Source organism: Camelus bactrianus, chromosome 24 (assembly GCF_048773025.1).
Source record: "Camelus bactrianus isolate YW-2024 breed Bactrian camel chromosome 24, ASM4877302v1, whole genome shotgun sequence".
Classification (NCBI taxonomy): domain Eukaryota; kingdom Metazoa; phylum Chordata; class Mammalia; order Artiodactyla; family Camelidae; genus Camelus; species Camelus bactrianus.
Window position 1 is genome coordinate 12,284,634 of NC_133562.1, and position 12,204 is coordinate 12,296,837.

Below are 12,204 nucleotides of genomic sequence, written 5' to 3' on the forward strand. Positions count from 1 at the left end.
CCTCATTGAGACTAGTGAACTCAGGAGTCCAGGTCCTTCCTTCCTCCTCCTTTTTCTTTCACTATCCCACAGACTTGCCTCATCTACTTGGCCTCAGCAGTTCCTTATGAGCCCTAATAGGGGAAAGGGTGCAACTGGGAGTTCTTTCTGCTTAGCATACCCGTATGAACCTTTCACCCGGATTCACATTTCAATAATGCGAAAACAGGTGTTAATTTCACGAATTCTGCAAAACGGTTTCACAGAGAGAAATCAAATCAGTCCAGCCTCTTGCGTCCTATATATGAGCAAAAACAGAACAATTTTCTAAATGACTCAGTTTTTTCCAACTGTTTCAACATAAACACATCAAATTTTTTTCACCGGAACATAACAACTGAAAATATCTCCCAAAAGAATATTTTCAGAGGCACCAGTTTGGACAGCCAAGGCCACACTTTTAAAATATCATTCATGAATCAGTGGATTAAACATCAGTAATAGACATACTATTCTTCATTCACGTTCTCAAAGACGCGTATATATATTTCTCAAGCAATACCTGAGAAATATAATGGAATGGTCCATTTATTTTTTTCCCAAAGAGAAATGATTTGGTAAACAGCATTATCTTGAAAGCAACTAGCTCTTTTTAATACTTATCATGCTTTCCTTGTATTCAGTTTAAATGTCACACATCAGCACCTACAGGTGGGCTATTGTCAGCGACCTTTATATTATGTTGAAAAGGCACCAGGAACTTTTTTTCCCCGTATTTGCAAAGAAGTGGGGGGAAAACTTCAGCCCACTCTTTCATTGCCAGGAACGTTAGCAACCAGAGCTCAGTGTTCCCTGTTATACGACATCACAATCACAGTCAATAAATATTGATGACAAATTCAACAGAACTCCCTGGATCCCTTGAGCTAACATCCAAATGCATGGGGTAGGGGTGGAAATCTCTTAATAGGTTTTGTATGCACCTCTGCCTCTGCAGAAAATGGTAACCTTAACCTGGGGTCCCCTGGATTCATAAATAATACAAGAGAAGCATTTATGCCTAAACATAAACTTGTGTCCTAAAGTGTCTTTTTTTAAAAAGTATGTGTGTATATACACATATATTAATATGACGAATTTACCCTTCATTGTAAACTAACAACACAAAAATGGCTGATAATTAAATGCTAATGATTCAAACTGGATGCTTATGTTTTGCATTACTTGCTTCATAGGGTTAGCATTTAAATGGTCAGCTTTGAAGTTAGCAAACAGCCATTAAGATGCATCAGGGGAGTTCTCAATTTTTTTGCAGTCATTGTTTTCATCTGGCTGGCTACAGGCTTACCCAAATGGCAGAGATGGGATTTACATAGCGAAGGCTATTTTTGTTAGTGGGAGGGAAGAAATCTTTTCTTCCAAATAAATAAATAAGAGGGATGGTCCTGAGAGGCTAGCATGTGGGAAAAGCTAAATCTTTCGTCCCCCTTCTCTGCCAGCCTTGAGAATTCCATTGTTATTCCCTCTTTCCCTTGAAGGCTTCAATGCAAATTTTTTAGTTCCCAAGCTTTTGCCTTGTGCGTTGCTCACGGCATCTCAGCCCCCTCTCAAAGGATTCCTTGGATACGGAGCCAGCTGTCTACAAGATTCATTATTCTGGACTCTCTGGGGTTAATACCCAAATCCTCTCCCGGGGCAGTACAAGTCTGAGGAGGCATGGAGGGGAAAAAATTACATGAAAATTCCTAAAGGCATTGTCTATTGAAAAGAGGGCAATAATTAAGAGATAATGTGAAAGGAGAGAGAACATTCTCACAGGATAATGGTCTCCTGCTGCTACAAGAATGCCGGGGCCAAGCCAGCACCGTTTCTAGAAAATAAATGCCATGGTGAGGGAGGTTAAGACATTTACTTTCAAATCAGAAAAGCCAGTCCCCTGGCAGAGTCCTGGGAATCCAAAGGATCAAAACTGATTGCTTCATTTTATCCCATAAATATTCGTGCAGAAGAGGGGTGCTTGGTACGTCATTAGTAGCCTGCAGAGTTAGAGGACCTCTCATTCATAGATAGATAGATAGATAGATAGATAGATAGATAGATAGATAGATAGATAGACAGACAGACAGACAGACAGACACTGGTTCTGTCTTCAGCTGGTTAAGAAAGATGCTAGTACAGCAAAATCTTTAACAAGTTCATCACTAGACTATGCTCAGAGTGATTCCTACTACTTAATATCAGCCTGCATTCTGCAGAAGCTTCCTAAGAACAACACCCTTTCCTTTGCTGAATAAGAAGGGAAACTGAAGGATGAAGGATCTAGTAGGGGTCGGGAGGAGGCAGTCTTTATAGTGCAATTATCTGAGGGCAAACGGAGCCTTTCAATACCCTCAAATCATACTCATAAAACTAATTCCAGCGCTGTGGTTCCCGGAGTGAATTGGAAAGGAATTGCAACGTTCCTTCATACGACTCTAAATGCAACCCAGATTGTGACATGGTTGATTAAATATTTTGGGCCATCAGTGAAGTGGCACCTCACTTTATTGCTTAAAAGTCAAACATTCAAACAGGCAAATTTTTTCAAATAAATGATGCAAAAGTTTTATTCCGTCATGTCAGAGAATCGTGGTCAGTGTCACTAGTTCTGCATTTGTGTGACCTTACATGATCGCATTCACCACACACAAAGTTGGAAAGTTACATAAAGACGACAAATATTTGGTATCACTGGTGGTCACTGGACACATAAATATGAACAAGGTACCCTCAAGACATTTGTAACCCACTAATATCTTTGTAGAGGAAGGAAAGGAGAAGGAAAACTGTTGGTATTTTTTTTATCAAAAGGGTGGGAATCCAACAGAAAGAAATACAATGAGAACCCAGGTTGGATCAATAAATTCTAGTTAATAAAATCATGGACAGCTTCGTGGAGAGGTATGTGGCTGCCAGGAGCATAACCAAGTCAGGATCATCACACTATTTAAAGCCCCCAATGTCTTCCCATGTCACTCAAGGTAAAAGCCAAAGTCCTTCCTGTAACCTACAAGGTTCTACATTAACTTCTCTGAGATTCTCCCCACCCCTTTCTTCTCATTCATTCCACATACCCTGGCCTCTTTGCTACTTTTGGAAAGTGCCTCAGGGCCTTTACACATGCAGTTCCCTCTGCCAGAAATGCACTTGCCCCAGATAGCCACATTCTCGCAGCTTGCTACATAACTTTCAGGTCTTAACTTGGAAGTTCCCCTTTTCAGCGAGAACATTCTTGGCCACAATTTTTTTTTAATTGAAGTATAGTTGATTTACAAGTTTGTGTTAAATCAAACTAAATCAAAGTGATTTAGTTATACATATATATACATATTCTTTTTCATTATAGGTTATTACAAGATATTGAATACAGTTCCCTGTGCTATAATGTAGGTCTTTGTCATGTATCTGTTTTACATATAGTAGTTTGTATCTGCTAATCCCAAATTCCTAATTTATGCCTTGCCGCAACCTACCTTCCCCTCTGGTAACCACAAGTTTGTTTTCTATGTCTGTGAGTCTGTTTCTGCTTTGTAAATAAGTTCATTTGTCTCACTTTTTTAGATTCCTCATGTAAGTGCTGTCATGTGACATTTGTCTTTCTCTGTCTGACTTACTTCACTGAGTATGATAATCTCTAGGTCCATCCATGTTGCTACAAATGGCATTATTTTGTTCTTTTGTATGGCTGAGTAGTATTCCATTGTGTATATGTATCACAACTTCTTTATCCAGTCATCTGTTGATGGACATTTAGGTTGCCCCTATGTCTTGGCTATTGTATACGGTGCTGCTATGAACACTGGGGTGCATGTGTCTTTTTGAATTGGAGTTTTCTCCAGATATATGCCCAGGAGTGAGATTGCCAGATCATATAGTAACTCTGTTTTTAGTTTTTTAAGGAACCTCCACACTGTTTCCCATTGGCCACTGTTCTCGAAACTAAAATTCTCACCCATCTCCCAACACTTCCTGCCCCCCTTCATGCCCTTTTCTTCTTCCTGTCATTTACCATATTCTAAACTACTATGTGTTAGAATGTGAAAACGAATATATGTACGTGTGTGCATGACTGGGACATCACGCTGCACACCAGAAACTGACATGTTGTAACTGACTACTTCAATAAAAAATTTTTTTAATTTTTTAAATAAATAAAAAATTGTAAATTATAAAATAACTACTATATGTTTTTGCTTATTAGCTACATGCCCCTCCCCCATAAGGGGGGAACGAAAGCCCCATAAGGACAGAAACTTCTCTAAGTTTCGTTCAGTTCGAAGAATGCCTGGTTCGTAGTAGGTCATCTTAACTAAGTCCTGAAATGAACAGCTTTCTTGTTCTCCTGTTTCATGAGAGGATTTTGCTGTGGGTGCTCTGATTTTCTAGCTGGCAATATAATGCTGTTTTTATAAAATTTCTCCTGGGATCATTATAGAATGTCTTTACATGATTTCTTCATACTATTCCATCAGGATGAAATAGAAACTGTCTTATAATGGAAGCCAATCACTGAATTTTTCCATCTGAAAAAAAGAAGTGTTCAAATAATGATAATCATAATCTGAATAAGAATAGCAGCCATTTAATACTACGTGCAAGGCAGACTAGTCAATCAACACTTCAGCAGATATTTGTGGACTCTCCAGTATATGCTAGCCCCTGGAAATTTACAATCAGTAAGAAGTACACATGGTTTTACTTGGTGCTTTAGTCCCTGCACAATCTGATCCACCTGTGTATTCAATCACCAAATATTTACTGAGCATCTACTATGTGTCAGGCAAGGCAGAACACACCCTCTGTCTTCTACAATATTTTCTTCTACTCTTCAAAGTCAGAAAGACTAGCCCTCTCATTTCCTTTTAAGTATCTAGGCTGTATTCCTTCCCCTGGCTGTTCCTGGGGTTCTCCCTGGGCAATTCACCTTTATTCATTCAGACATTTCCCGTCCTGGGAGGCGTCCCAGCCTCCTACAGTCCAGTCTCCTTTCTTTAGCTGTCTTCATCCAGATTTCACTTAAGCCCTTAACACTTCATCTCACAAGTTACCTGGCTACTCTCTTCGTCTGAACTTGACTTCACATCAGAATCACCTGGAAGAGTTTTTAAATAATAACTAAATTAGAATTCCAGGCAATGACCCAAGAATCACTGATTTAGACCCAAAGTTGAAAATTAATACCCTCAATTCAAGTAACAAATAATCAGCCTAAATTTAATAAGGATGTGGGTATCATCTGCTCTACACTACAATGTCATTGGGTAAAACAAGAGGGGATCATTCCACAAAGTGGCAATTTTCATCCCAAATGTTTTTTGCCCACCAATTTAGACAGAATCTTGGAATTGTTAGCTAAAACCATATTAAATGTCTGTTAAAGGCCTTCTTCATCCCCTATTTGTCACTGCAAAATAATGAATTTTGTACTACACGAGTACCTGTGGTCTCCTATTTCACTCACAATTCCATTGTTTTTCGGACTGTAAATTTTTTTTTAATTAAGTAAAAGGCATGTTAATAAACAGGGGCATCTAGCTGTAACTTGCCACCTCTCCTCCAGCGTGACAGGTTTTTAGTGAAAATGGGAAGAGTTCAGGGAACTTATGACACTCAAATCTTAATTTTTATAGCTCTCATAAGAGTTTCTGGGTACATAGATTTCCTTTCTGTTAAAAGTGTTTTTAGAACAATTGGAAGATAGAGGTTATTTTTAAAGCACTCTTTTTTTTTTTTTCAGTAAATATTTTTCTTTGAACTGAGGAAATTCTAAGTTCCCTGGAGTGTAGCTATATTCTCATAAACCATCCTGTGATGGATTTTTTTGGGAAAGAGGCAGATAAAAAAAAAGGGAGGTTGGCAGCTTCAGGGTTGACATTGCCTCCTGATTGTGATGAAGGAGATCTGGGTTCTAATCAAAACCCTGGGTTCTAACCACAATTCCCTCATATAGTCCTATCATGCAGATTTAAAGAATATATGACAATGTACCTAATGCTTAAAAGCTACCCAAAAGGACTTACTCTCTCTTTTTCTCTCCATGCTGTCTCTACTCTCCCCACAGTCTTCTTCCTTACATTTTCCATTTATGAACCAAAATTGTCACCTAGCAAATTTTGACATCTGAGATACTCTTTGTGTTTAAAATATGATAGGCATTCAGAAAAATTATAAAATGATACATTAGTAAAACCAATTTTGAAAAGAAAGAAAGCCTTTACTGATTTACTCTGCAGTAACATGAAATAAAATATATTTTCACTTCTTCATCCATCTACCGCACAGAGGGGAGTACAGTCAAAGTGTTCTCATATGTAATTTTTGTGCTACGGTTCCTGTGCTGCAGGTGCAGACCATGAATCCACAGAACCTCCCTGAACGTTGATACTCGCTCTACCAACGCCACATCACAAAAACTACGGAAAATTAGATCTAAACTGACATTTCCAGGTGGCTATCTATCTCAGGGTGTCTTCCACGCATTGATTCTTTCGGCAACAGAAAAATCACAAAACATTCATCTTAAGAAGTCCAACACATGCTCAATTTACTCCTAATGTGTAGGACTATGAGGAGAGCTGACATTAAAACCAGCGATTTCTCATATTAAGTGGAATATATGAAAAGCGTACTGTGTTACCATGCGTACAAGGATGCCTCACTGTCCTGCTCCAATCTCCTCTGGAAATGAAAGGATTATGTCACCCTCTTAAAAAAAAAATGGTCTCTGAATCTACACAGCCCTCTGGCTTTTTCTGTTAGATTTTACCTTCTTAAACCAGAGTCCATCACTCTCAAATACCAACAGCAATGTCTTGCCACACTGCCCGGCAGTTCTGACACCCACATCATTTCTTAGGGGCCTTTAAAAACCTCCTCACTTTAGGAGGAGGGGTGTAGTTTAGTGGCAGAGTGCTCATCTAGTAAGTGCAAAGTCCTGGGTTCAATCCCCAGTACCTCCAACAAAAAAAGGAATAAAAATCTACTTATCTCCCCCACCAGAAGTACACAGCACTGTATGTTAATTACATCTCAGTAAAACTAGAAGGAAAAAAAAAGGATTGTTTTTAATTAAAAAGAAAAAACCCTGACCATTTTAACTTGTTTTAGGTGTTGCTAAGCTCTTAGGAACTACGGGCCATCAGGCAGTAGGGTCCTTTTGTCTGATGAAGTCTGGATCAGTTACTCCCACAGAAAACCTGGTTCTGTAGGAGCGGAGTCCACAAGTCATGTAATTATATTTGCGGGGGAGAGGAGGGAAGGGAGAAGTTGGATCGTTCGTGAAAGGCCCCTTCAGGATGGACAGAACACATCAGGACATCCTGATGGTCACAGGCAGAACACACGCAGCTCCGAAAAGCTGGGGTAGAGAACAGACTTGGCCTATTTCAGATTTTGCCCAGGCCTGAGTACCTCCGCCCACCTCACGCACATGTGATGGGCACCGCCTGTAGGCTGGGAGCTTCTATTTCTGCATTTTGTTTCAACCAGTTCAGCTTTCGTGGAGGTAAATGTTGACCAAAACAGACACTGATAAAGTCCACCTTCATGCTGGAAAAACCATCATATGGGTAGCAATTGCTAGTCGAGAGCTTTGAAGATTTTTCTAAAGTGTTTTAAACAATATTCTGCCGACAGCAAGTTGATAAGATGGCCACTCATTACAGGAGATTAATTTCTGCATAAAGAGACCTAGGCTTTTTCCCATTGTCTTTACTGCAGCCCCTCCTGATACCAACCACCGACTGAGACCCACAGTCCTGGAGTCCATGCTCAGTCTCCCATAGACCACATCCAAGTCTGTGTCAAGTTCAAATGCTCTTTTCCTCAGTTTTTTCTCTTTCTTCTTCTTCTTCTTTTTCTTTCTTTCTTTTTTTTTTTTTTTTTTTTTTTTGCTGTATTTTCATTCCTGCGCTCAGCAAATATTTACCGAGCACTTACAATGTGCCTGGCACTGCTCCAGAACACTGGGATATGGCAGTGAGCAAACAGACTGAAGTTCTGGCTTACACTCTAATTGGGGGGGGGGGGGAGACAAACAAGTAAGTACAATACGGTAATTGATGGCGAAGAGGATTGGTTGTGCAGGGCTGGGGGCAAAAGGGGTTAGAATTGGGGGAATGAGGGATGACATGGGGTCCTCAGCTTCCAGGGTGACTGATGTAAACATGAATAGGATCCTGCTCTCCAGATAAATGCTGGTGTAAGTCTAGAAGGGAGGGATGTAGTCCAAGCAGTGTAGTTCACAGTTCTGGAGGCTCTTCTTTATTCTTACAAAGGATGACACGGGGACAGGGGAAGGGCCCAGAAAGTGACCTCCTCGTCTAGAGCCAGAGAGCTCAAGGGCTCCCTCCTGCCTCCTTTGTTGACAGAATCTTTGCTAAATTCCCAGGTGGATTTTTGTCCAGATCGTTATCCCCCAGATATATTAAAATAGAAAATGTCCTCTTTAAAATCCCTGCAGAGGTTACTAAAATTATACCTGCAAGTAAGAAAGCACAAACATTTAAAAGAATTTTAACGTTTGATGGCTCGTGTCCTCCCAAGGTAATTAAATACTATCCCTAACTGACTTTACTCTTTCTTTTTCTTTTATTTCCAAGTGGGCAAGGAAAAAAGAAATCAAATTTCCTGTTTCTGGCATACTGTGATTAAACTGTGTGTTTCTAACTATAAGCTACCCAGTCAAATGGAGAAAAAAAAATGTGTTAAGTTTTCAAAACATAGCCAACACCACAAAACTATACCTAAGTCCCAGGGAGCAGTGGCAGGAAGGGGGCTGACTGGGTACCTCAACGAAGGACAAGTGATCTTCCTAATGGGATTACCGGCCACCATACCCTTCAGCTGGGACTTTTCTACACGGATGCTTTTGCGGACCCTGGGGAGGGAGTATTTGGAAGGAGCTCAGCCTTGGACATTGACTAACTGATTGTCTGGCTATAAATAAATGTATCCTCAGCAGAACAAGGAACCGTGGCGAAGCACTGAGGACAAAACCAGTAGCGTGTATGCGGAGAGGTTTTCTGCACGTGCATGCAGCAGGTAGTATAGAGTTGTGTCATGTGTCTCTGTAAAGGTTGCAAGTTGCATGGGGTGGGCTGAAATGAAGCCCTTGTTTTACTATTCACCAAGCCATTTACTCCAATGAGGAGTCACATCCCACATCCGCCAGGGGAGGCAGGTTGGCCCAGATATCATATAGGCTATTGGAAGAAGTGTGTGTGTGTGTGTGTGTGTATGTGTGTGTATTTCACAACACTTCCCACTCTCTCCTATATATTCAAACCCTTCCTTTCTCTTGAATATTTCTACTCAGACAGAAAGTATTCTATTAAGTATGTATGCATTTAAAACTTAACACTTGGCTTATTCGTTCCTCAAGCCAGTTTCTGTCTCTAATCCTTCTTCATTCACTGTCTGCAACACCGGCCCCCTCTTTCCACCCTGAAATCTGCATCCAGCCGCTCTGCCAAAACCCCACCTTTCATCCACGCCACTCTTGCCCTGGTTACCAAATTCACCCACCTCTTGGAGGGTCCTTTCTTTCTGCAACATCACACTGCTGATCAGCATCTATTCCCCCCAAATCTTTCCTCCCTGGCATTTTTCATCCTGTTTGTTTTGTTCCCTAGAGTTGCTTTTTCCCTGACCTCACCTCTGGTCTATCTCCCTGCCTCTGGCCCCTGGAGTGCTCTATTCAGCCTTCTTCTCCACTATCTGTCTTCTAGGAAAATACTTTTACTCCCACCATTTAAGTTATCAGACTTCCAAATTGCTATCAGGAGTTCTGACTTCTGTCTTGAGCCCCAATCCCAAATTGTGTGCCAGACCAACTGGCAAAAAACCAGTCTGATGCAGCTTGCAATGGGGCCTGGCAAAGGCACTTTTCTCCGACTAGAGTAAGAGCCAAAGCAGCCACAGCCTCACGCCTTTCGTAGGCTGACCAGAAAAGAAAGCTGTGAAGGAGGAAGATGGGAAAGAAAAGCAGGGGGAAGAAAGAGAGAATGTCACTGAGACGGCATTGGCTCCCCCTCAGCCCTCCAAGCTTGGTTTCCTACCAACAGCTCAAAGTGAATCTAGAAGATTTGAACTTGTCATCCTCCATCCCATCCTTAAGCTCTTCTCTCTGGGTACCACATTTATGTTTATGTCAGTTCATCTTTTGATTTGCCTGGGTTCCAAACATCAACACAACTAGTTCCTTTCCATTTTGATCTAATCTATACTTTTTCCATTATATCTTCTCTCCATGCTTATAGCCTTCACTTTGGTTCCAGTTCCTGCTGCATCCAATGCCTGGACTGTTACTGTCATGCTGTCTAACCAAAGTCTACACTCCTGTTTTCCATTCTCAGAGGTCTGAACTTACTCCAAATAGTCCCTACTTATATAGATATATTTGAATAAAAGACACAAGTTCTGAAAAGTCTCAAGACAAATAATTAAAACCACGATGTTGAAAATAGTATAATGAGGTTCATGAATTTGACTGGCAGGCAATTTCCTAAAGTCCAGCACTGTTTCTGGGTGCCAGTACCAACAAGGGGCATGTTACAAATATCCCTCTTTCTATTGAACAGGTACTTCTCTTGGCTATAAACAGGGTTCGTTTATTAATATTTTATATAATTTATGTTTAAGAAATGTGGTTGTAAATATTCATTTGTGCCCCAGAAGAGAAAGACTGGGAAAAAAAGCCCACCGGTGGGTAGAAGATTTTGTTTTGGGAGGTGGGGGAGAAATGTACCAACTAAAGAAAGTCTCAGTAAACCAGGAAAGCATGTTATTCCGCAGAGGAAACTAGACAAGGGTTGATGTGAGAGGAGAAAGTACGGAGGGGGTGGGGGTATATGCCCCCAGTTAAACAGAAGAGCTCTGTTTCCTCAAAATGACCAACATTGAGTGGGAAGAAACCAAACTCAGAGTCCTAAGCAGGAATCTCGGAACATAAGAAATCAATGTGAAGATTATTCTTCCTAATTAGCAATGCTGGACTCCGTAAACACACTCTTCACCAGTGAGCTTGGCCCCTGTATGGTGCCTAATGACTAAGGATTGAAGAGTGTCCTATGAAAAGGGAGTGGCGTGGGGGTCAGTCCTGCAAACTCCAGGCACTTCCTTCACGTTCTCTGAGAACAATTATAAATTTCAGAGTTGATTAGGGGAAGACATGTTTATCTGCATCCATTTCTCTCTACCAGATTACACCTAGCTGGCCCCTGTCTACACTTTGGCTCTTGTCTCTCCAATCTCCTTCTTGCTTCTCAGACTCAGCCTTCAGACGTCTTTCAGTTACTCCATCCCTCCACCATCTCGCTGGGCTTTGCGACTCCACATGTGATGCTTTCCCTGCCTACAAATTTACCCCTTTTACCTTCTTAACACTCAGCTCTCAACTCAAGGCTTAGGTTCTCAAGGCAAACACCTGGCTTGCAGACATCCCTGATGCCCTTCTTATGCAAATAGGCTATTTATATCTCCTGCATCATCTAAAGCTATTTAACTACATAACCACACACAGTGCTTTATGTAGTATAAAAGTTTCCAAAAACTTTCTCTAAAAATGAAATTACATGTTCCAAGTGAAGAGCACTGTTATTTCAAGGATTACATTCTCCTCATTTTTATTGGAATTTGAGTGGCAGTAATTCTTCACACTTTATGTTTCTCAGCTCCAGAATCTTTCTCTCAGTTCATTAATTACACACAAACTAAGGCTTAAAAGTATTGGAGGAACATCTCTCTAAATCAATATTTAAGTGAATTCTTTTGTTTTAATGAAAGACACATTATTTAAACTTCGTGTGATGATTCTTTGCTAAACAACCCACACATATCTGGGATGTAACGTGCCCTTTCACTGAGAACGTTAAATCAACGTTTCCTTTTTGCAATGATGACATTCAGATTCAGTTTTCCCTTTTTAAAGTTTTTTTTTCCCCACTCTTACATTGCCAATATTGGAATTGCCACTAACAGATTTTTCAGGAGTGAGGGTGAAATGATGTGTGAGAGAAAAAAAAAATGTGATAGGGAAGTTTGACAAAGTGTTTTAACTAAGCAGAGGCTGAAATTAGAAGCTGGTTATATGAGACATAGCAAAGAAGATATGACATTAAATATGCAGCGATACACTGAAACCCTGCTCAAATAATAGCTCATCACAAGTAAAGGTATAGGGGCTAT